This window comes from Solanum tuberosum, unplaced genomic scaffold, assembly GCF_000226075.1.
Source record: "Solanum tuberosum cultivar DM 1-3 516 R44 unplaced genomic scaffold, SolTub_3.0 scf00175, whole genome shotgun sequence".
Taxonomy (NCBI): Eukaryota; Viridiplantae; Streptophyta; class Magnoliopsida; order Solanales; family Solanaceae; genus Solanum; species Solanum tuberosum.
In genome coordinates, this window is record NW_006239098.1 from 999,139 (window position 1) to 1,024,213 (window position 25,075).

The 25,075-nt window shown below is 33.8% G+C and overlaps 1 pseudogene; it reads right to left on the reverse strand.

The window, feature by feature from the left end:
* Positions 1–14,321: 14,321 nt before the first annotated feature.
* On the reverse strand, positions 14,322–15,704 carry LOC102580203 (crocetin glucosyltransferase, chloroplastic-like; annotated as a pseudogene).
* Positions 15,705–25,075: the final 9,371 nt, after the last annotated feature.

A 25,075-nucleotide genomic window follows, 5' to 3' on the forward strand; every position in this document is an offset into this window, starting at 1 on the left:
TGCTTTTTTGAGATGTCAAATGCTTCCACGCCTGTTTCCCACAACAAAGTCAATTCCTTTATTAGAGGCTGCAAATAAACATCAATTTTATGTTTGGGATTGTTTGGCCCCGGAACAATGACTGTTAAGAACATATAAGCTTCTTTCATACACATTCCTGGAGGTAAATTATAAGGTGTGACAATCACTGGCCATGAAGAGTATTTGCTCCCAGACTGACTAAATGGTTGGAAACCATCAGTACATAACCCCAACCTTACATTTCTTGGTTCATCAGCAAAAAAAGGATGAGTGTCATTGAAGTGCTTCCAAGCCTCAGAGTCCGATGGATGACGCATTACACCATCCTCTTTTGTATGCTCATGATGCCATCTCATGTCAGCAGCTATAGCATGGGATGCATACAATCTTTGCAATCTAGGAATCAAAGGAAAATAATACATTTTCTTGTAAGGGATCAATTTCCCCTTACGAGAGCCAACACGACGCTTGTATCTATCATGGCCACAAAATGTACAAGATGTAAGGTGTTCATCATCACCCAATACAACATAAATCCTAATTCACAACAATCAATCTTTTCAACTGGCAAACCCATGCTACGCACTAGCTTCTTGGTTTGATAGTAGCTATCAAGCACTATGTTATCTTCAGGTAAAGCCTCTTTCAACAATTGCATCATTTGGTTATAACCTCTCTGTGACATATTGTTCTCCATTTTAATATTTAACATTCGAGAGACAACAGCAAGTTAAGAGAGAGGGAAGAATCGGGATATAATTTTGTATCAGCTGCTTGTAGCAAATCATGTAATTTTTGGGGCTCGGGATTAGGATCTTCCTCCATTGAAGGTTCACAAGGCTGAGATGACTCAGGTTCAATGTTGCTAAAAGATTACCAACTTGAACCTTGGGGAAAGTTAGGACTAGCTGCATCAAAAGTCATTTGACGGTATGGATTATCATATCCTAATTCAGGTGTAGCACCACCATTCAAATCCGATCAGAAGAAATCTCACCAATCACATCTTTTTGTCCTTGATGCTTCTAGATAAAATAGTTATCAACAAATCTAGACTTATAAAGGTGATGCTTAATCGTTTCAACATCCATGAACTTAAAGTTGTGACATTTTTTACATGGACATCTAAATTTATTACCGCTCATGAGATTTTGTTGCGAACATGCAAATTGGATAAATTTATCCACTCCAATTATGAAACTAGAATTTATAGCCCCTCGGCCATCCAACCTATCATACATCCAACCACGCTCTATATTATTCATGTTCCTAATACTGTTTAAATTTACAAAAAAAATAGTAACAAGCACAAACCATGGACCAGAAGGTACTCTCATTCATATTCATCAAATTCGAACAAAACATGCATATTGGCAAAACAAGAACAATTTCTAAAGTTCTTCACTATGCAGACTTTAAAAAACTTACGAACTATTAAAGAAATTATTAATTATAATCAACTTACAAAACAGTTGCTGGAACATTCTAATTTTAGTCAACTTATAGAACAATTAAAGCATTCTGATTCAAATCAACTTACTAAAGCATTCTAGTTACAGTGAACTTATTGAAACTATCTAATTACTATATTAATCTCACAAAAATTGATGACAAACAAAAGGGATTGAAGCATTACAATTAATTTATAGTACAAACAACACTTTCCAGTGTGTGAAAAACTAGAGCAAGAAAGGAATTTGGAGCCAATACTACATTTCATCAGCAACAAACAGAAGCACATTACATGAAAAACTTTCTATTGAACAAGTAGTTAGCTAATAAATTTAATCTTAGAGGTTCTTGATGACTATGTAGTTGCTTTGATTTGATTTGGTTAATAATTTAATCTACTAAACAAGCAGTTGGCAAGAATCTTTATTTCAAAAAGACAATTTTTAAGAAAATCACATGACTTTCCTCTATAAGTACAACAATTCCTCTAGAAAATAAAACCAAAGAAAAAGTTAAAGTCTAGAAGGCTTTTTTCTAGCAAATAAAATCAATAAACAAGTTAAAATTTAGAATGTATTCCTCCAGCAAGAACTAATCACAGAAACACCCACAACAACAAAATAAGAATTCTCCAAACTTTTCACTAATCTCTAAAAAAAAAAGCTCTCACTCGAATAGTCTCAAGATAATGGCAACAATCTTCATCATTAGTTAGATTGAGTAAACAAAATACCTCGGAACTTAAATCTTGAGCTAAATCAGAGATAGAAATGAAGAGTGAGGCTTACTTCAAGCGAATACCAACCAGACCCTGATGATGATGTTATAACAGCAGGGGCCTGCAACATTTTAACATTTCATTACCTTGGTTATTAGCAAGAACATGGAACAATAACAATATAAATAGAAACTAAACACTTAATACAGTAAGCAATGAATCTGATTTTTGTTTTGTTTTCTGAAAAAACAGGCAGAGGAAGAGAACTTCAGCAAGCATCAACATGAGATAATTACTCAATCTCTTCAATCAGAGAAATACTTGAAAGTTCATAATATTCAAGGCAACTCTCAACATGTACGTCGTACTAAAACTATTCTCAACAGGTACATCGTACTAATATAACTTCCTTCTCTTTATTAACCTCATTACATTCCCCCATATTATTTAGGATGGAAACAAAGAAAGCAATTACTACAGAGATCTTGAAGGGACTCTTGCCAGAAGTGTATCAGTGAGCCAATTTCTGGGCAATACAATAGCTCAGACTTTACACAACAATTATATTCATGAATCCCATTTAATTAGGTGAGCCAACATAAAAAATAATTGTTTTGTTTAAAATTGACAAGGTACCGTTGACGCAGCAAGAATTGATTTCTACTCTCATTGACAATTGTGGAACCCAAAGTCAATGACCATTCCAACATTGAAATCCAAATGCTTGCTTGAACCCTAACCCCAATTTCCAGAAAACATAATTTCTAGAAAAAGGCCCTATTTTCGGAACACTTAAATTTTTAAAACCCCTATTTTGAGAAAATCCCAATCCTACTTCAAGCAATCAAGCTAAATGAAATGGAAAGAGTTATGAGTTAAAATAGCATATTTTCATACACCCAAAACACTAAAATCTCTATTTTCAGAAGACGAGTTGAACTGGAACAATTTAGTCAACTGAAGCCATTGATACCCAAATCTAGTGAATCTAATATCCAAATGCAGGAACGAGTTGGGATTCTTATTTTGCAGAAAGAAGAGTTGAAACTACCCATTTTGAAAATACCACAGCCCTATTGAGATGGAGAGCTAAACGAAATTGAAATCGAGATGAGAGACTGAGCTTATAGTGGAGACTTGGAAAGCTAGCAGTGGAGACTTGGAAAGGAGATGGAGAACTTCAATGGAGATGGAGCTTGAGAGAGGCTTCTTTGGAGCGGGAGATTGAAAATGTGGAAATAAATTTGTGCCCTTGAATATAATGACTTTAAAAATATTTGCAACGGATTTACTGACGGATTCTAACATCCGTCGCTTTCAAATTAATGTATTTATTTAGAAAATATTATAATGACGGATATTTTCGTCACTATATAATATAAATTTTATAAAAATATATTAAAAAGTTTAGCAACCTTTTTTCCGTCACTAATTTTGTTGCCCAATATTTATTAAATTTGTCACCCATATTTTGTTACTAAATCTGTAGGAAAAATTAGGCGCCAAAATTTCGCGCTAATATTTAGCGACAAAACAAATATTCCGTTGCCAATCCGTTGCTATATTATTACTCAAAAACTTATTTGTCAATTTTGCAACAAAATGGTAATTCCGTTGCAAATCCGTCATTATATAGTGACAGAATAGTGTTCGTCACTAATATCCGTCGCTAAACACTGTTTTTTTAGTAGTGAAGATATCATAGTTCAACATGCTTTGATTCATTTTAGGTGATCAAACCTTTCAACCTAGAATCATTCTATGTGATAAAACCTTTCACATTCATGCATTCATATATTCAAACATTCTTAAGGTAGATTATGTGGGTAAAGTCCTTCGACAACAATTCTATCTAATAGTCTACCATTATCCTTCGAGCTTCACTCTCAAAGCCTTAACATTCATAAAATTATATTAGCTTTACTCTCAAAGCCCTAACAATTAAAATTCATAACTACAAGCCTTACTCTCAAAGCAACACTTCTTACAATCATCACATATGCCTAGATATCAAGACATTCTAATCATATGCTTCATTCTTAAGTAATTCTAATCATATATCATCATATAGGCTTAATCTCAAGCAATACTAATAATGATTCAACATGCATACCTTAATCTAATTCAATTCATGTCTACATGCTTTACTCTCAAGCAATCTACTATACATATCACCAATCCTAGAAGATTATCTCTAAATCCTCAATTTTCCTCTTTCAAGGCCCAAAACCACTTACTTCAATTTCATCTTTCTAGACATGGGTTAGGCATGGACACATGTAATTTCATCCTAAAAACATGATTTACTAACAATTCAAACATAAACAATCATTATCTACTCAATTGGATCAACATTCATCAATACCCACAACATTGGAAGGAACCCTAACACAAATTGGGGAAAACTTGGGAACTCCATGGATGAAAAGATATCGTACCGTAGTCACAATGCCCTCAAAAACTTGAAGATTAGAGGACTTGATCTAGCTTGAACCCTCTTCTTCTTCTTCTTCTTCCTCTTGTTCTTCCTCTTCCTCTTATTCTTCCTCCTCTTCTTCCTCTTCCTCCTCCTCCTCCTCCTCCTCCTCCTCCTCCTCCTCCTCCTCCTCCTCCTCCTCCTCCTCCTCCTCCTCCTCCTCCTCCTCCTCCTCCTCCTCCTCCTCCTCCTCCTCCTCCTCCTCCTCCTCCTCCTCCTCCTCCTCCTCCTCCTCCTCCTCCTCCTCCTCCTCCTCCTCCTCCTCCTCCTCCTCCTCCTCCTCCTCCTCCTCCTCCTCCTCCTCCTCCTTTTCTTCTTCTTCTGGGAGAGAATCGAGTTTCTTTTGGGGTTTTGAAATAATGACTTAGAATGAATGAATTTAGGGGTTTAAAGTACTTATACAGGTGGTCTAAACTTGGGTAAAATGACACCACTTAATTCTAATTAAAACCGGAAAAACTTATGCCCCTAAACTTAACCGCCTCAACTGTCCAAGAAGGCCCAACCACGAGACCTCATCAACAAACCGTGGATGTACCTATGGTCCGTCCTGGTCGGGCATGGTCTTGAAAGAGATTTTTGCCCATCGACGATTCCTGACCCACGAGCGTGGTCACACCTACGGACCGTAGGTGGCGCCGTGGGTGGCACCTGGGGCTTGCTGAAATTTGCTTAATTCTCCCCTTTTTGGATACGAGGTGCTACCCTAGCCTTCTCACTTAGCCATAATTTAGCCTAATAGATTCCAAGGTGTTACACAAATCCTAATTTATGCTAGGGTTTTGAGAGGAGTTCAAGAAGAGGAGAGAAGGAGAAAAGTCAAGGCATTTTTCAAGTTTTCTTGTGAATTGAAGGTTGATTCACAAGGGTTTAATCCATAAGAGGTATGTGAGTTCTCATAGTTTTGGGTTCATTCACCTATACGCCAATCATGTTATTTTCAGCATAATTTCGTTCTTAAAAGTCGATGGATTTGAGTTCTTGATGAGTTTTCTTGAAGTTTCATTCATAATCTTGATTGTTGAGGTTTTGATGAGTTCTTGAGATAATCGTATTGATTTTAAGAGTTTTTTTTAGTAGATTCTCGTATACTTGTATTGGGGTAGTTGAATCTAAGGAGAATTTGAGAAAATAAATTGATTCTAAACGAATTAGGGTTAGAAAACGAGAAGAAAAATTTGTCGGATACTTCTGGAGGAGGATTGGCCGGCGCTCCCCAAATGTACTAGAGGGTCTGGGGCAACGCGCCAGCAATGCGCCATTTTGGGCTCACTGAACTTTAGGGGTTGGCGCCGGGGTCACCTACCCCCACCCTTTTTCCGTCGTTTTACACGCCTAAGTTCTCTTAAATTGGATGTTCACTCCCTATTGATTCTAACTACTCTAATCTACTTATAAACATATAGAAATAATTCATAACATGAATCATAACCTTGAATCAATAAATTCAAATTCAAGGTAGAGCTAAGAGTCAAGTGTTGAGAGTTCTTCGAGTCATTTTAAGAAGTCTTTTACAAATTGTTTTATAACTTGTTTCAAATGACTTGAGTACTGAGTTGACGAAGAGTAGAGCTGAGTTCATTTCTTTAAATGATAAATGGGAACTAAGTATTCCCAAGAGCAAATGTTTTTACATTTAACATGAGAGGAAACACCGATTTCCAAAGAGTTGATGACCGTTTCACTACTATCTCTTTTTAGAGAAATCTTTTGAGTAATAATCTCAAAGTCGAAGAGGAAGAAATGTTTTCTTTAAAACATAATGAGCTAAGTATATTTTGGGAGTAGTATTGAGCACCGATATGGGGGAGAGTTCTAAAAACTCACAGCCTCCATAAACCATGTAGCCAACATGGGTAGAAAGGGTCATACTTTTTAGATTATTCCTTATTGCCTTTTAGCATAGACTAGTGGATCCACTTAGTTAAGGAGTTCTATACCCCGGCAAAGTATATGACAGTTCTGCTAGCATGGGTTAGACGTTGTATCATCACATAGCTCATAGTGATGGCTGTCAGTTAGAGAATCTCCCAGACATAGTTATTTTGTATTTTTGCATACAAACCAAGTTATTATTGTATATTCAATACATTGAGTTGTTATCTACTGTTTTAAGAGCATTTCTTTATATTGCATCTTTATCACTGCTTTATATTGAAATGAGTTGAGTTGAGACGAGGTAAGTTGTTTCTTCAGTTCCAGTTCAAGATTATGTCTTGTTTTAGATTTCCCCTCACATGCTCGTACATTCCATGTACTGATGCCATTTGTCCTGCATCTTTTATGATGCAGATACAGGTAATCAGGATCATCATCCAGCGCTTCATTGATCCAGTTGAGCTCCAGAGTTGTTGGTGAGCCTCCTTACTTCCGAAGGATCCCTTGTTTACTTTTAGTCATTTTATTTTGTTATTAGGATGTCGTGGGTCTTGTCCTGACATCCTTCGTAATCGGTAGAGTCTTCATAGATAGATAAACACTAGTTCATGAGTCTTTTCATTTTCAGTTGTTCATGTTGAGACTTGAGTTGCCTCTTTGGCTAGTTGAATGTTTATTTCCAAAACATTCTTACTTTATATTTTGAGACAGTTGAGTAAAGTTTATCTTATGCTGAGTAAGTCTTCCGCTGAGAGTTGAGCCAGTCTAAGGGTTCGCTTGGGGCCAACAAAGGTTCTCGAGTGCCGGCCACGTCCAGGGTGTAGGCTCGGGGCTTGACAAAAGGTTATGTTGTTAACGTACTCCAAAAACTTTGATGCACCTAGAATAGATTGAGTGAATTTGAATGGCCTTAACTCAACTTACTCAAACTTATAAGAATAGAAGGACCATAGCAGCTTAATTGAGTCAGTTTGTAAGAAATTCCTTTGAAGCGTGTGTCTATTAGAAAATGAAATGCTTGTTGTAGTTCTTCATCCTCTTCTCCAATTTCATCCTGAGTTTGAGGGTGACAAGGTGCCTGAGGAGTTTAATTCACACACTAAAAGCTAGTTTAAATGGAGAAATATTGTCCAAGCCTTATAAAGAGACCACACATCTCATTAATTACCAATGTGCTGGGACTTCTTTTCATTCTCTAACATAGACTTTGCTGCCCTCCTCAACATCATCATACACCATCCAGAAGATGAAGTTACTTTTGATAGTCTGACCAATAGCCTCATTAGCCCAAGTGTCTTGATTAAGTATATGTGAGCTGAATTCTCAAGAGCCATTTGTTTTGTACTCTAGTAGCCCTGCCAAAAAATTTCTCATTGTACATATCAAGGAAAAAAGAGGACAATACAAAGAAGAAAGATTTTGTTGAGAAACATCTGCCGTAGAAGTAGAACGTTTCTCTGCCTTCCAGAAGCTTCATTTCCTCCTCAAAGTTGCAGAAGGGGAACTACTAGACAAGGTTCATGAGATGAACCTCCCATTCCCGAAGAACCATATAGTTCCGCATTATCATCTCAAGTTTGGATAGCCAATAAGTGTGTCATTTCCCGATTTGATATCTACCAAAGAAGGTGGTGTACGTGGGAGGGGGAGAGAGAGTCTGTTCTTCCCTTCTCTGGTTCAGAAAAAGGAATTTACTATCATCATTTAGTTTTTTTTTTACTATCAAATCATTTAGAGGATACTTACAAATTTCAAGTTTTCCTTATTTAACATGCTTTGCCAACATTTAATTTTTATAGTAATGGTGGTTGCAAGACGGCTTGCGCGCACCTTAATTAATTCACTGTATATGTTTGATACTCCCACTTATGCAAGTACCTAACAAGTCTATATATCACAACCTGCGCTTTCACCAATGAAAGGAAAATCACTTAATATTTTTGGCCTCTTTGAACATTTGGTTTCACTAAAGCTCAGGCAAACTTCATTGACCACGAAGTTATATCTTGACTTCACCACAGTCCCAACATATATCGTCACTTAAAAATTAATCTAATAGTGTAATAAAAATTAGACTTTTGGTACAAAAAAATTAGTAACCCATTTGGAAAAAGATAATAACATATAATTTCTTTCCAAAGTGAACTACTCCCTCCGTTTAAAAAAAGAATGACCTAGTTTGACTTGGAACAAAGTTTAAGAAAAGAAAGAGGACTTTTTAATCTTGTGGTTCTAATTTAAAGTTATGTCAAGTGTACAAAAATATCCTTTAATCTTGTGGCCTTAAACATACCACGTGGAAAGTTGAAGTTAAATTATTGCCAAAAAAGGAAAGGGATCATTCTTTTTGAAACAGACTAAAAAGGAAACCAGGTCATTCTTTTTGAAATAGAGGTAGTATTATTGGTTGTAATCTAAAGAGAGATATAGTATAGTATTTTGTAATGCAATGGAGTTTCTTTCTTTATCAGCTCCTAGCATTTTCTTTATTTTTGCTTTCTTCATTTATCATCTCCAATGCTTTCTTTATTTATCATCTCCAACATTTGCAAGGAAATAAATAGGTTACGGTGCAAATCATTATAAGAATATGATGCAAATCGCAAATAAAAGCACACATTTACGGTGTAAAATGCAAAAACTCATTAATTCACTGTATACTTTCGGTGACACATGTACACAATGATTTTAATGGTATATGAATCTAGGAAGAGCCATTGACTTATTCTCACTTCACTTTTATTGACACGTGTACCCTCATTCAATTGATATTATAATTAAATCAGGGAAATGATGTCTCCTTATTCTCACTTCACTTCAAGTAAAAACTTTCTTGGAGCCTTCATTTTACAATCCCGAACAAAGAGGAATGTCTAAAAATAAGTTGAAAGAAGAAGATTATGAGTGTGATAATGATTAATATTTAGAAGTATTGAAGTCCATGTATCATTACTACTTCAATCATGGCGTAATTCCATATCCAATATCACAGAAACTAATTAATTACATCAACGATTTAATCCCAAACTTGAAATTTCGTGGAGTGACACTGGCGACTAAGATCTTAACTTCACAACACCATTTCTCAACTGATAGTGAAATGGCTAGAGGGTATTACCCTGAAATAGTCCACTCGTTTATCACAAAAAATTTGACTTGTCTATGAGTTTATGGCTTGAGTATTTTTGAGACTATTATCAAGTTGACAACGGTTATGCATGCAAAGAGCACGATTTTTTAATTTCGTGAAACATTTGTTAATTAAAGACCCCAATTTTATTTCACTAAATTGAATCTAGTTATTACAAGGATTATTAATTTGGATATTGGTTTGCTTGCAATTTATTGTGGCATTAGAGATCATGAAAGGTTATTTTGTTATGAAATAACAATTGATTTTGACTAATTTACTCTCATCTGTTTTCAATAAATGTGTAGTTTACTTACAGATTTTTACCATTTATATCACTTGGCCTAAGTTGATAAACTGATGTTGGGTGTTTGTTGGAGATGTTATTTTGAAGCTGTGGTTATCTGAGCTATTCGGTGATATTTTTTATCCATTTCGGATGGAGTTTCGTTGGCTGAAGTTCAGAGAATAGATGAATGGACTGTCTTCAATGATTAATCGGTATTCACTGAGACCTAAAGTGGAAAGGAGAATCAATGAAGTTAATTTCTATCCTGGATTTAGTTTTACTGTTGGATGTTTCTTATTCCTTTTGGTAGCTTGGGACCTTTTTGTTCAGGTAAACGAAACATATGACCAAAAAGCAACGGGAAAAAGAAAACTTCAAGCATTTGCATTAAAGTGTGTTTCTAAAAGTTGAAGAAAAAGGAAAATGTCTTAAGTCTAAATTATATGAATTGAAGCCCATTAAAGTGTAAATTCTTGTAATAGATATTTCTATTTTTTGTCATAGATTTATCAGAGTTAACTTTAATTTCCACATAATTGTTATAGATTTTCTTTGATCTTCAAGATATTAATAGTTGTAGAAAAACTAGGCGCAATACTCACGTTCTTGCTTATCTCTGTTCTTCTTTTCTTAAAAATATATAAGGAAAAAGAGTAATTACACACATATGTAAATTACGAGGCATGGGGAAAGGGTGGCGCTGCTTGCTAGTAACAGAGAAAGTTATGTTAGTAATTTCTATTTTGTAGACTCACATATTAATATACTAGTCCCGGGAACGTGCGTTGCACGTTTATCCCCTAATTGACATTAGAAAAGTTAATTTATATATTATCATAGTGGAGCGTACATAAATTCATTCCTAAGTTCAAAGCTAAGTCCTTTTGTATGTAAATTTGACATAAGAATATATCTCTTCACATAATATAACATGAAAATCTTGTGTCAGATGTTGGAGGTTTGATATTTTGAATGCTTCATGAAAAATAAACCTTTTATTATATCAGTGGAATTAATATATTTTAATTACTAAACGTAAGTTTTAATAATAAAAAAGAAAATTGTCTATAAAAAAGATACGTATAAAGAAAAATATTACAAAATGTCTAGGTTGTGTGACATTAAATTTATAGAAAAAATTACAAGTTGAAACGGAAAAGAAAGAAAAGTAAATAAATACATGTCATCCATAAGAAAAGACATCACATTAAAATATATAGATAAACATATTGTCATATTGATTGAATTATATTTTGTTAGAAGTCGACTTGCTATAGACAAAATGTTTCATTTGTATTAAAAAACTAAAATTATAAAAAAAAACAGAAAAGAAAGCATGAATATGTTAAAATACAGATACACTATATTTCTTGAACTATATATTAAAGGATTTGTATATAAAAAATTAAATATGAATTCTAATACAATAAAATTCAATGTAACATTTAGTCATCTTTTTACTTTACATTATTTTTTATTTTATTTATACTTTTTGCACTAATTTTTGTACCTCTCTGTAATAGTTAAGTACAATATGAATTTTCTAAACATTTGAGATTACATATAAAAAGGAAAAAGTACAAACATGTTGTTTTAAAAAGATAAATGATTATCAAACTTAAAAGAAGACATAACTATTAATGTTTATCAAAGACTTTCTCTTTTACGGGTCTAGTTGTGAAAATATTCTATGGGATTTAACATGCTTACCCTCAAAACAATTAATTATAAATATAAGTTGGGATTAGCTGTATTATATTTATATCCTAAAGATAGAAGAACGGAAGAATACAAACATATAGAAATCAATTATGAAGTTATATTTAAAAACTCAAAAAGATGGAGATAAGAAAAATAAAAATTCACTTACAACTTCATATTGGAGAATATTCATCTTGTAACTATGATATTTTACATATTTCTCAACAAAAAGAGACTGATGTAGACAAACCTAATGTAAAATGCAAGATGATCACAAACTTGAATGAAAGAAGGGAATATAAATAATGTTGTGTGAGTGTCTTTGATAGACTCTTCACTACCCCCACTTATCTTACAAATTAAAATTCAAGGTTATTAGACTCTTCATTATCCACATTTAATTATTACATGAATATATGATTGCATTAAGAACATGTTTGATGCATGAATTTAAATATAACTATTATTTAATATTTAATTAATTAAATATATATTAATATTCAATTTATTTTAGGAGTAAGATAAGGGAAAAATGGTAATCCAACTTTGACGTTAAGAGCTTCCCACTAATAATAATACTAGTTCTAATATTTTAAGTTCAACCAATCCATATAATTCTTCGAACTAATCTCAATCATATTAGATTGAAAACAATTTTATAAAAAAAATTAAAGGAATCGAAGGCCCAATTTTTACCATAGTCCCATGCTTTAAAATTCTCAAATTAAGTATCAAAATGTTCACAAGAACTTTTGGATCTTCTTCAATATTCAATATTCAACATTTCAATTTATCTTTTAATAGACTTAACTGGCCAATTGGTAATCTCAATGTCATCAAACACAAAAGAAGGAAAATCAACTGGACTAAGTGATGACAATCCTGATAACTTAATTATTTTATCCTTAGCATCACAGTTTTTGAAATATTCAACATAATCTGTGAATCTATAATAGTAAACATTAAAAACTGTGGTTGGTTGGATCCAAAATAATGTTGATGGGATATTGATTTTTTTTGTGCCACTAAACCACTCAGATCCATAATAATAGTGATGACATGTGAAAAAGGGGTACCTTTCTTTACATTTGATTGGATTAACTTGAGTATAAATTTTGACTCACGTGACTTTATAAAAGAATTGAACAAATGGAACTCATCAATTGAACTTAATTAGAATCTTCATCTTAGCCATCAGAGAAAGGAAGAAAGCTTAATCCTTCAACATTTGAGAGTTCTTTTTATTCTACTTAAACCTGATAGACTTATGGTTAAAGTAACTTCAATACCTAAATTGATTGATAGTTTGGAAAATTGAAAACATAGATTAATTTGTCCTTTGCATGGGAATAGTGCTATAAGAACATGAGATTCTTCGTTTTTCAAATTTTTCATGTTTTGGGTGGTGAAAAGAGAGGTATCCATGAAAGAGAATGAGGATTTTGGGAAGGAAAACTTTGTAAAGGAAGAAAGCGTTTTTGAACTGGCTTGATTACAACTAATTAAGGTCACTCATACTATAAAAAATCTAGAGAATTTATCATATTCTCTAAACATCTACCTTAAATATTTATGTTTTGAGATTATATAAATTTTATTAAATAAAAATATATCAAAAGACATTTTACTCAAATTTTCTTGAAGTTCTAAAAAGTATTTGGAATTCTTTGTTATACCAAGAATCAAATTTATTATTTAGCAAAACATAACACAGGAAATGTGTGAGTACTTTAGAGTAATAGTTAACCAAAAAAAACATAATGATAGCAAGTAGTATGTTTTATTATTAGAGATAACGTGTGCTAACAAATTAGAGTTACAAAAGCATGACATAAGTATATATTTGATTATAAATTTTGTTTTTTAAGAAAATAAGGGATAATTCATAAGTACCAACATGCCTTAATTTAATTAGCGTCCCATTATCTCTCGAACTCAATTTTTCATATTCCTGCACCTTTTGTGTTGATGTGACATCTTCAACCAAATAAGTTTGTTATGTTTGTACACACGTGCTTGTAACGTGTGTAAATAATGTTTTTAATTTTTTTAAAAAATAATTAAATGTTTTAAAAGTATTTTACTTATTTTTTTTTAAAAATAATTCTTTGATATCTTTTTATTTTCTTTATCTTGTATTTAAATTAAGTTAATATACGTATGCTTTGTATTTTATACTTTTTAATTTTTTTTTTTACCTTCATTCATTGTCTTTTTCTCTTTTATTTTTCTATTGATTTTATTTACACTTTTTATTTTCTTTGTCTTTTCTTTTGATTTTATTTGAAATTTAATTACAAAAGTCTTATATATAAAATAAGTTAATTTCGAATAGATATTAAAATGAGTAAATGAAATCAAATAAAACATATAAAAAATCCGTTAAAATTTAAGGACACTTTTTATTTATATTTTTTTTAAAAACAAAAATAATTTTCTAAAAATAATTAAAAGTGAAAATATAAGAAATTAATGAAAGAAAAAAATAAAGTTTTAAGTGAGGAAGAAATTAAAATAATTATTTCAAAACTAAGAAAATTATTTCATTGTGAATAATTTCAAACAAATTCACTATTTTTTCTGAAACAGAGAACAAGCTCTTAAAAAACTAATTGATTGCTAGCTATTTTATTAAAATCATCTATTCAGGAGTGATTTAGTACTCATTATGACCTAGTAAAAACTCATTAGCAAAAGCCTTGAAATTCACACTTGATGTACCATTTTCCTTCATAGCTTCCTTAGCTAAATCACTCCATTTCTTGGAATTTCTTCTCAATTCTTCCCCTTCTTCGCCGTTTCCCATCGCGATCGTGATACATCTATTGAACTCATCTCTTTCCACGACACCACCTTCACTGGCATTAACTCTAACACCATTCTTCCAGATATCTTGAATGAGTTTTGCATTACAAACTTGATCGTTCCAGAGTGGGCACGCCACGATAGGTACCTCAGATGTTATGCTCTCCAAAGTTGAATTCCATCCACGATAGGGTGTTTAAGGACTTCCACTTTCGAGCACCAATTCACTATCTTCCCCTTCTTTTCGAGTTCGTCTTTGCAACTCAAATTGTCCTCCATCTTTTCTCCGTCTTGTCCTTCCTTAATCGCCCACAAAAATGGCCTCCCACATTTCAGCAATCCGTGACCAATCTCCTCCATTAATTGACTTGATATTTCGGAGTAACTACCAAATGCTATGTAAATAACCAATCCCTTAACCTTTGAGTTCAACCAATCCATATAATTCTTCGAACTAATCTCAATCATATCAGATCGAAAAGTATCATCATCAAGAAATATTGAAGGAATTGAAGGCCCAATTCCCACCATAATCACATGCTTTAAAATTCTCAAAGCATCAAACTCCAAAGCTTCAAAAGTGTTCACAAGAACTCTTAGATTTTCTCCACTATTCAACATTTCAATTTGCCTTTTAATAGACTTAACTGCCCGGTTGGTACTTTCCACGTCATCAAACACTAAAGACGGAAAATCAATTGGACTAAGTGGTGGCAATTCTGGTAACTCTATTATTTTATCCTTAGCATTACAGTTTTTGAAATAATCAAAATAGTTTGTGAATCTATAATAGTAAACATCAAAAAACTGTGGCAGGTTGGATCCAAAATAATGTAGATGGTACATTAATTTTTTTGGCCACTAAACCAACCCATTCCATGATAATTGTATAGATGACATGTGAACAAGGGGTACCATTTTTCGCAATTGATTGGATCAAATTGAAAATGAATTTTGACCCGCGAGACTTTACAGAAGAATAGAACAAATGAAAGTCATCAACTGAACTTCACTGGAATTTGCCATCATAACCATCAGAGAAAGGAGAAAAGCTTAATCCTTCAAAGTTTGGAAGTTTTTTTATCTTACTGAAAGCTGTTAGGCTCGTGGTTAAAGTGACTTGGATGCCTAGATTGATTAATTGTATGGAAAATTGAAGACATGAATTAATTTGGCCTTGGTCTGGGAATAGTGCTATAAGAACATGAGGCTTTTAATTTTTCAAAATTTTCATGTTTTGGGTGGTGAGAAGAGAATTATTCATGAAGGAGAATGAGGGTTTTTGGCAGGAGAACTTTGCTTTTTGACCTGGCTTGGTTACAACTGATAAGGGTGACACATATTTATACTAGTAAATAGATGGTTCTAGATACAAAATAAATCTATAAAATTCATTATATTCTTTAAATATTCACCTTAACTGTTAAATTTTGATATTATATAAATATTTATTTAATAAAAATGTATCAAAAGATATATTACTCAAACTTTCTAGAAGCTCCAAGAAGTATCTGAATTTATTGTTATTCTAATAATAAATTTAGTTATTTAGTAAAAAATAAAACAGAAAATACATGAATACTTTTGAGTAAGTAACAAAAAAAAACATAATGATAGCAAGTAGTATGTTTTATTATCAAATATAATGTGTGCTGACGATTTAGAGATCCAAAAGCATGAGATTTTTAATTTTCTAAGAATCATCATTATTATTCAGTGAAAAAAACCGCAAGAAATGCATGTGTACTTTAATATAAGAAAAAAAAACATAATGATAGCAAATAATATGTTTTATTATGAGATATAATGTGTGCTAACAAATTAGAGATACAATGTATAACATATTTGTTGTTTCGTGAATTATCATTATTATTCAGTAAAAAAACACAAGAAATGCATTAATACTTTAGTCTAAGAAACGAAACAAAAATATAATGGTAGTATGTTTTATTATCAAATATATCATGTGCTAACAAATTAGAGATACAAAAGCATGAAATTTTTTGTTGTTCCAAGAATCATCTTTATCATTCAGTAAAAAATGACGCAAAAAATGCACGTATGTATAATGATCCGAACCATCGTTATTTAGGAAAATCAAAACGTCAGGAAAATACTGGGGCCACTGTCCCGCCAGAGCGGGTCAGATGCCGCTAGGGCAGCAGCACTGCAGCAGGATGGGGCGTGCCAGAGCGGGAATGACGGGACATAACTTAAATAACGCGAAGTCTTATTTTCTCCTTTTTCCAAAAACACCAAAAAGAAGCGAGGACCACCCCATAAACCCTCCAAAGACTGTTCTAAACTTGGGAAGGAAGGAGAAAGAGATTTCAAATGTAGGGATGTCGATAGATTGCAAATTTTGGTCAAAAATCACCGCCTCATCGTTCGGAAGCCCGGATTAGAGCTATAATATCTTGACAACTGCTTGGCACCCAGGTAGGCTAGGTTTTATTAATTGAGTAGTTATTAATATGTGCTCATTACATGGTATATTGTTAATCGATGGTAGATTTCATGTGTAGGCCTTCGTGAATCAAATAAGGGATGATTATACATGTGATCCTAGTTGTTATGTAGGATGTGTACCGTAGGGGGATGCCCCACCTTGTGAGTTAGGGTTAGGCGATGGTTGAGCCCTGTTTGTGTGATCTAAACTTGTTAATGGCTTCGTTATATGCATACATATATGGAATTGACATTTATGAGTCGAGCCTAAGGAAAAGACTAAAATTTGTACAATTGCATGCCATGAACCTAATACTTGATTGTGTGATTATAAGTACGTTCGTTATCGATGTGACTGTGAATGTGATTGCGCTGATGGGATCAGGTGTCACGTATCGACACACTAACATGCATTGGATCGGGTGTAGCGTACCGACACACAAACATACATTAGATTTGGTGTCATGTATCGACACACATACTTGCATTGGATCGGGTGTCACGTTTCGACACACTAACAGTTTGGGTATGGGTTCCATGAGAGGACCGTTGTGATTGTTACATACACATGCATTGAATTGTCGTATCTACTTGTTAATGAGAATGTGGAATGATACGTTGCTACTTAAATGATAATTGATTATGATATCCTATATATGATTGTTCGACTATGTTGACTAAACTGGTTGTATCTCGTTGTTGAATGAACCGGGGAGGATTAAGCCCAAATTGGGATGTGATACGGTGAATGGGGACCAAGGGTCCAAGAGTTCCTATTGGTCAGGTAGAGGGCTGTCCGTGTTCTTAGAGGTTGAGAAGTGGGGGTAGTGTTCGTGATGTAAATAACTAGGTAGATCCTACCTTGGGAAAATGATTAGTAATTAAATGTTAATAAGCCTTGATATAATGTGCTATGGGTCAAGGGTTAAGTGGCATGTGGAAGAAGCAAGGGTATGTTGTGAGTGGTTAGTCAGAGTGCTTATAGTGGTATTCAGGGACTCTTCTTTGAGTTGGAGTGGTTACACTATTATCAAGAACCAAGTGAGTAGGTTGATGGAGACGGAAGTTAGAGTTGAGGGCACTAGGTGATTTGAGGTGTCCGGGAATGGTAAAGGTGGAGGAACGAACGGTTTTATTGAATGTTGTTGCTAGTTGATTTCTTATATTATGCGGTGGCTGTCGGGTTGACCGATGATGCCTACCAGTACGTGTGGTTTGTACTGATACTACTCTTGCTATGCCTTTTTCACATAGTCTGGATGCAGGGTCAGTTATGTTTCATAGGTGAAGACGAAGATAATCTCCATCAACTTCTATTTTTCCTTCTGCATGATGGGAGTTGTGTCTTTTGTTATTGCGTTCGTATCTTGTAATCTTATAAGCTCTTGTGCCTGTTTAGACTAAATCCCTGGGGTGTTAATTACTTTACAAGTCTTAACTTTGAAATGTATTTAGCGGTCCTTGCTTTATAAAATCTTGAAATTTCATTTATCACAGTTTTTCTTTAATCCTTCACATGTTTTAAATCATTGGGAATAGAGGGTTCTCCTACTTAGGTGTTAGAGTAGGTCCCCGCACGGCCCAGTGGGTTGGGGTCGTGATAGAATGTATAGTAATTTAGACTAAGAAACACAAAAAATACAATAATAATTAGTATGTCTTATTATCAGATATATCGTGTGCTATCAAATTAAAGATAGCATGACATATGTACATATTCGATTATACATTATATTTAAAAAAAAAAAAGATAATCAGAAACATAATAACGTGATTTAAAATTAGAATATAAAGAAGTGAGCACATGAAAATATAAATAAAAAATTCAACATATAATACATATATATTACCTATCTACATTATAATTTTTCTATAAAGAGTGTAATTTTTTTTATTGCCTTTAAGGGTTCAACAATTTTAAATAATCAAACAAGGAAATGTCGGTACTATTCATTTTTTCTATGTAACCTAAGGAATCAAAAAATTTCATGCGATGAGTCAGATTGATGTTTCACTAAACTTTTATATGTATTCAAAAGTTTTAAAAATTTCTATAATTTCTTGGACTCTCATATGTTTGATTCTTTTCTTGTTCCAAGTACATGAAATTATAAGTTAGTGTGAGAGTACTCAAGCATAGTATTTTTTTTTTGCTCTGATGTTGAAATATGTGACTGTATATCTCATATAAAAATATTAACTTTTAGAGAAGACACACTTTTATTTACTTAATTATAAGTTCTGATACTGCTTAGTTCGAGAAAAGAAAAGATATAAATACATTAAAAAAATATCTGTTGAATTAATTTCATTTGGTAAAATAGACATGAATGCTATTATAGTTAGCATAACCTTTTCACCAACCTTAATAAATAACAAAAACAAAATTCTGTAAAAAAATAACCATTCCTAGTAAAATGACAACGTCCATTCACTTAGAATAATCAATCTTATTTTCCTTGTATCGTTTTAAATATATTTCCCATTGTTCATAATAATTAAACTGTAACGACCTGTTCCCGTCAATATGGAAAAGCCAATGGGGAAAGATTTTGGGCTAGAAAACTTTTGAGTAGTGACTTGGGAATTCCTAGCCTAGTCCAGATTTGGACGAAATCTGAGTCACGTGAAGTATAGGGAAATCTGGTAATGAATGAGAGATTTAATAATGAATTTGATTACATGAGTGGATAATTAAGACGTTAGGGTGCCCGTACGACTTTACAAAATTGAATTTGGGAGAAAAGAACTCCCAAAACTAAACTTAGCGTGAACAGGTAGTTTTTCAACGTCAATAGTTGAGGGTGTGTTGTGAGGGGCTTTGAACTCAAATTCCGAGGTTCTGTCTCCGTGCAAGGCGCCAGGGTGGGATTAATCCCACCAGGGCGGGGCCGCTGTGGCAGGATGGGGTCCGCTATAGCGGCCCAGTTGTGAATTAAGTTGAGATTAAAACCCAAAAATGTTATTTTTCTACAAGTTTCGTTCTTGAGAGCTAAGAGACGACCCATGGTTATTTCTTGAAGGTTTTCCACCTCTTCCAGCACTAAATGTAAGGTTTTTACTCCCCTAATCCATTTTTCAATTCGTAGAACGTAGATTCTTGGGTAATTATCCTTGGGGGAAGGTTTTGATTTGTAATTAATGGTGGAAAAAGCCCTAAGTTGGGTGTTCGGATCATGGGTTTTGCCTAGGGTTGATAATGTTGATTGTAATCCGGGTAATTAGGACTCATTTATTGATCCTTGCATTAAATTGTTTTTTCTAGACCACGAACAAGCGGAAAGAATCCAGAAAGGGAAGATTCAAGTGCCTTAAGGGGATTCAAGATTGGTTTCTAGGTAGGTGATGGTTTGATTTCATGTTTGTGTGATGTATATTAGTAATTGCTTCATTGTAATGCATGTATCTATGTGGATGAAACACTATTGATCAAATCTAATGTAAATGAGTATGAATGAACCATTGAATACCATGAATTAACACTTGATTGTATGATGATGAGAATGTACATTATGAGTGTAATTTTGATTTTGGTTATGTTGATTGTATCGGGTGTCACGTTTCGAAACATACATTGGATCAGGTGTCACGTTCCAACACACTAATTGGGATCAGGTGTCACGTTCTGACAAATACATTGGATCAAGTGTCACGTTCCGATACACTAATTGGGATCGTGTGTCACATTCCGGCACACTAACAGTTTCGGTATGGGTTCCATGAGAGGACCACTGTGTTGTCATATCTAATTGTTATTGAGAATGTGGAACTGTACATTGCTCCTGAAATGATAACTGTATATATATTCTGTATGTGCGTGTTTACTATGTTGTGACTACTTATATATATTGTGTGTACTGGAATAGCCGCATGATCCTATTAGTACACTGTGGTTGTGTACTGATACTGCACTTGCTCGTTCTTGGTTAAGTACATGGCATCTTCAAGCGGCTATTGATAGACCTCAGCTAGGAGATCAATGATCGAGACCTGATTTCAAGGGTGAGCCAGTTCTTTCAGGCTGCCATGGAGTCCTTCATTTTGCTTAGTCTATTCTTTTCGAACTTAGACATGTTTTAGTAGTTTGCTTATGTTTGGTTGGGGTGGTACCCCTTTTCCTTAGACTTGTTGAACTTTAGATGTTTTGGTACAATGACTTTCAGGTTCTAGGAGGGGTTGTTTTTCGTAATAGTTCATTAGTTGTTTGTTATGACTTTCAGAGTTTATGTGAACTCCATATTAATTATTTAGTTCTTTAAACCTGCTTCCCTAGCTTTAAATATTTAGTTTTGGTTAAGTTACTCAGTTGGGTTATAGTTATGGTTCTCCCACTGGAGGGTTAGTGTGGGTGCCACTCATGACGGTCTGGGTCTTGAAAAAGTTGGTATCAGAGACCTAGGTTCGTTGATCTCATTGTACCAAAATGAGTCTAGTAGAGTCTTGCGGAACGGTACAAAGACATCTGTACTTTTCTTCGAGAGGCTATAGGACTTTAGGAAATCACTCTGTCTTCTTCTCTTTTCATGCTATGACTTGATTCCAATTGGTATTTGGTGATCCTAATTGGTATCTTTCCTCCTTTACTCTTCATGGGTATTAAATCTGAAGATTCTTATGATATTTTTGTTTATTGTCATGAGATGCTTCATAAGATGGATAAGGTAGAGTTATTTGGTGTTGAGTTTATGATATACCAGTTCAAGGGAGACGCCGAAATGTGGTGGTGGTGGTCTCATGTTGAGTTGCCGACTAGTAAATGCACTACTCATGACTTGGGAAATATTTTATAGCTTTCTTTATGGAGAAGTATATACCTTGAACTTTGAAAAATAGGAGGAGAGATGAGTTCCTCAATACAGAGCAACATAATAGATTTGTTGCAGCCTATAAGGTCAAATTTCCTGTTTTATTCCAAATATGGTACTCCACCTTGCTTCAGTCTAAAAGAGAAAATTTGTTGCTCTGTGACGGGATTAAGGTCAGATTTGCAGATTCAAGCATATAGGTGACAACATTCAAGAAGTTTTGTAAGGGATAGCTAGATAATGAACACCATTACTTTGGAAAATGCATTAAGTATTGTTTTCATAACATGTATGGGTCGCTTAGTAAATGATGAAATTATGTTGTGACGATTGAGGTTAGAATCTCTACTACGATTTCCTAGATTGAGTGTATATCAAAGAGGGTCATGATACGACTGATCCAGTAGCAGCGATGCTTACTTGGTTAAGTTATTAAGTGTGTTAGAATGGTGGAGATCCTGGACATATGAGGAGAGATTGTCCATAGTCGCACATGTTGGACCCCGCACAACATCATAGTAGAGTAGTGGTACCCGCGGGGAGTGATAATAATGGTAGAGGACGTCCACAAGGTGAGCGAGGAGGGAATCAGCGAGGCCGAGGAGGTCAGGGAAATGGTAATGCAGGTAGAGGGGCAGTGCAGCCAGGCAATGAGATTGTCCGTTTAGATGACTAGGCTCATTTTTATGCCTTCCGGGCAAGACCGAGGTGGAGACATCTGATGCAGTGATCACATGTACTATTCTTGTCTATGACCGGATGGCTAATGTGTTTTTTGATCCGGATTCTACTTTTTCATATGTGTGAGTTCAGTTTGCCTTGGGATTTGATGCAGTTTGTGATGTACTTGATGCCCCCATCCATGTTTCTACCCCAGTTGGAGAGTTAGTCATAGTCACCAATGTATATCGAGCTTGTCCTGTTATGTTTATGGGTTTTCAAACTTGGGTTGATTTGGTTATTGTTGATATGACTGACTTTGATATAATCTTAGGCATGACTTGGTTGTCTCCTTATTATGTTGTGCTTAATTGTGATGTTAAGTCAGTAACTCTTGAGATCCCGGGTAGGGAAAGGTTAGAGTGGGAAGGGGTGTACAAGCCTAATCTAGCTAAGGTCATATCTTTCGTGCGGGCTAGGAAGCTGGTGGGGAAGGGGTGTTTAGCGTATTTGGCTCATACACTACTAAAAAAATAGCGTTTAGCGATGGAATATATTCCGTCACTATATAACGACGGATTGACTACGGATTAAACTTTTGTCGCAATAATAATAAGCAATTTTTTTATTTATTCTATAGCGACGGAATGGAGACGGATTGTATATTCCGTCACTATTTATTAGCGTGAAAAGTTGGCGCCTTAATATTTCCTACGAATTTAACAACGGAAGGGCAGCGACAAATTGAATTAATTTTGAGCCACGGATTAGCAATGGAAAATTCGTCGTTACGACTTTTAGTATTTATTTATAAATTTTATATTTTGTAGCGACAGAAAAATCCATCGTTAGTTTCTATTCTAAATAAATCAAAGATATTTGTTAGCGACGGAATTTTTATGTGTAGTTAAATCCGTCGCAAAATAAAATAAAAATTTAGGGATAAGTTAGCGCACACAAAATTTCCCTCTCAGTTCTACTAACAAAAGATTTGAGCTCTCCCACTCTCTCTCTCTTCTGCTCTTCAACTATTCCTCTCCTCCACTCTTCAAATACTACAAATAATTGCTCTTTCACTCTCTTCAATGTGAGAAATCAATGAGTTTCTATCAATTTTCAAATTCAAAATCAAGTGAGTTGTACTACCTTTTGTATACTCTAATTTCAAGTTTATTTTTTGTATATTAAGATGTGTTCTATTAATTTTTGTTGATTTTGTTTGTGGGTTTTGGTAATCTTGAAATATGAGACAAGGGTTCTACTAGGAAGAATGATTTTGCCATAATCGAGTTACACTTTGCAATTAGGGTTTGTTTTAAGAGATTAGTGATATTATAAATGATGTCAAAATCAGATCTTAACATAATCACTTTTTGTTGTTAGTAATCAGCTGTGAATAAGACTACTTTATCTGGGTTTTGCTTGAACAACAACAAGATTATGAGCATTATCAGGAATACATTTTGCTATGCTTGTTGGGTCTTTGAGTTTTATTTTAACTTCTGTTTGTATTTTCTATTTTGAAATTGTTAATTTGAAAAGTTTAGTTTAGGCATCGTATAACTCGTTTTATGAGAATATATAGTGGTGTTTAATTTTTTTTTCTATTTTAGAAGGCCTTATTGCAGCTTATGAAAAATATGTGGAGTTTTGTTTCTTCGTGAACGTGTTTTGCTGCCTGTTTGTCCTAAGAACAGCTAACCAAGTAAGCTCTCCTTCTCTATCTTATTCTATTTCATTTTTCTTGGTTTATCAAAGTCATGACTTATAGAAAAAATGTTTATTTGTGATAGTCGATTAGTAATTTTGATATGTATTTGGTAGCTGATTCAATTATAATTTTTACGTATTGTCAAACATTGTCGAATTAGATACAAGTTAATGAAAATGGTTCAAGAAAGAGAGTTTTAGATAAGCATTAATATTATCAACTTAAAGAAGTTGTTCATAAACTAAACAAAAAATGATTTTCTATTCATACACATAATTAATGAAATGACTAACAAACAAACAAAAAAGACATCTATTGCCATCAACTTTTTTCTGCCACACACTAGGAAGTAAATCAAGAAGAGACAAGCAAAATTTTCATCCAATATTTTTATCTGTACCTAAATTTCTGCAGTAAGTCAATCAAATTTTGGTGTATCGAAAGATTTTTTCCTTGCTCCATATCAAATGAAAGATTCTTCTTGAGTTCTCGTTGTCATACTCTGCTAGATTAGATACAAGTGATTGAGATCTCTGATGGTTAATCAGATTAACATTGTCTTTCACTAAAATTTTTAGATTTTAAATGTAAAGTATGCAAAGTTCAATTTTTCATATCTATTAAGTAACTGCTTGCTTTCTCTGCTCTACTTCTCTGTTTCTTTTCTTTGTGCTCCTCTATTTATGTAAAGAAATTCACTTGATCAACATACAATGATATTTAAGTTTGTATTTTTTTCTTTTCCACAAGGTGTTATTATAGTTTGTGGAGAATATGTGGACCTTGGCTTCTTCGTGAACGTGTTTGCTGCTTATTTATCCTAAGAACAACTATATCAAGTTTACGTAAGTTCTACTTATCTCTCTTAGTCTGTTTAATTTTTCGGGTTGTCCAGCTTTATGCTTGATGAAACTTTCAGAAGGGTATTGATTGTGAGCAGCCATGGGATAATTATGCATATGGTGGTAAACATTTCAAATG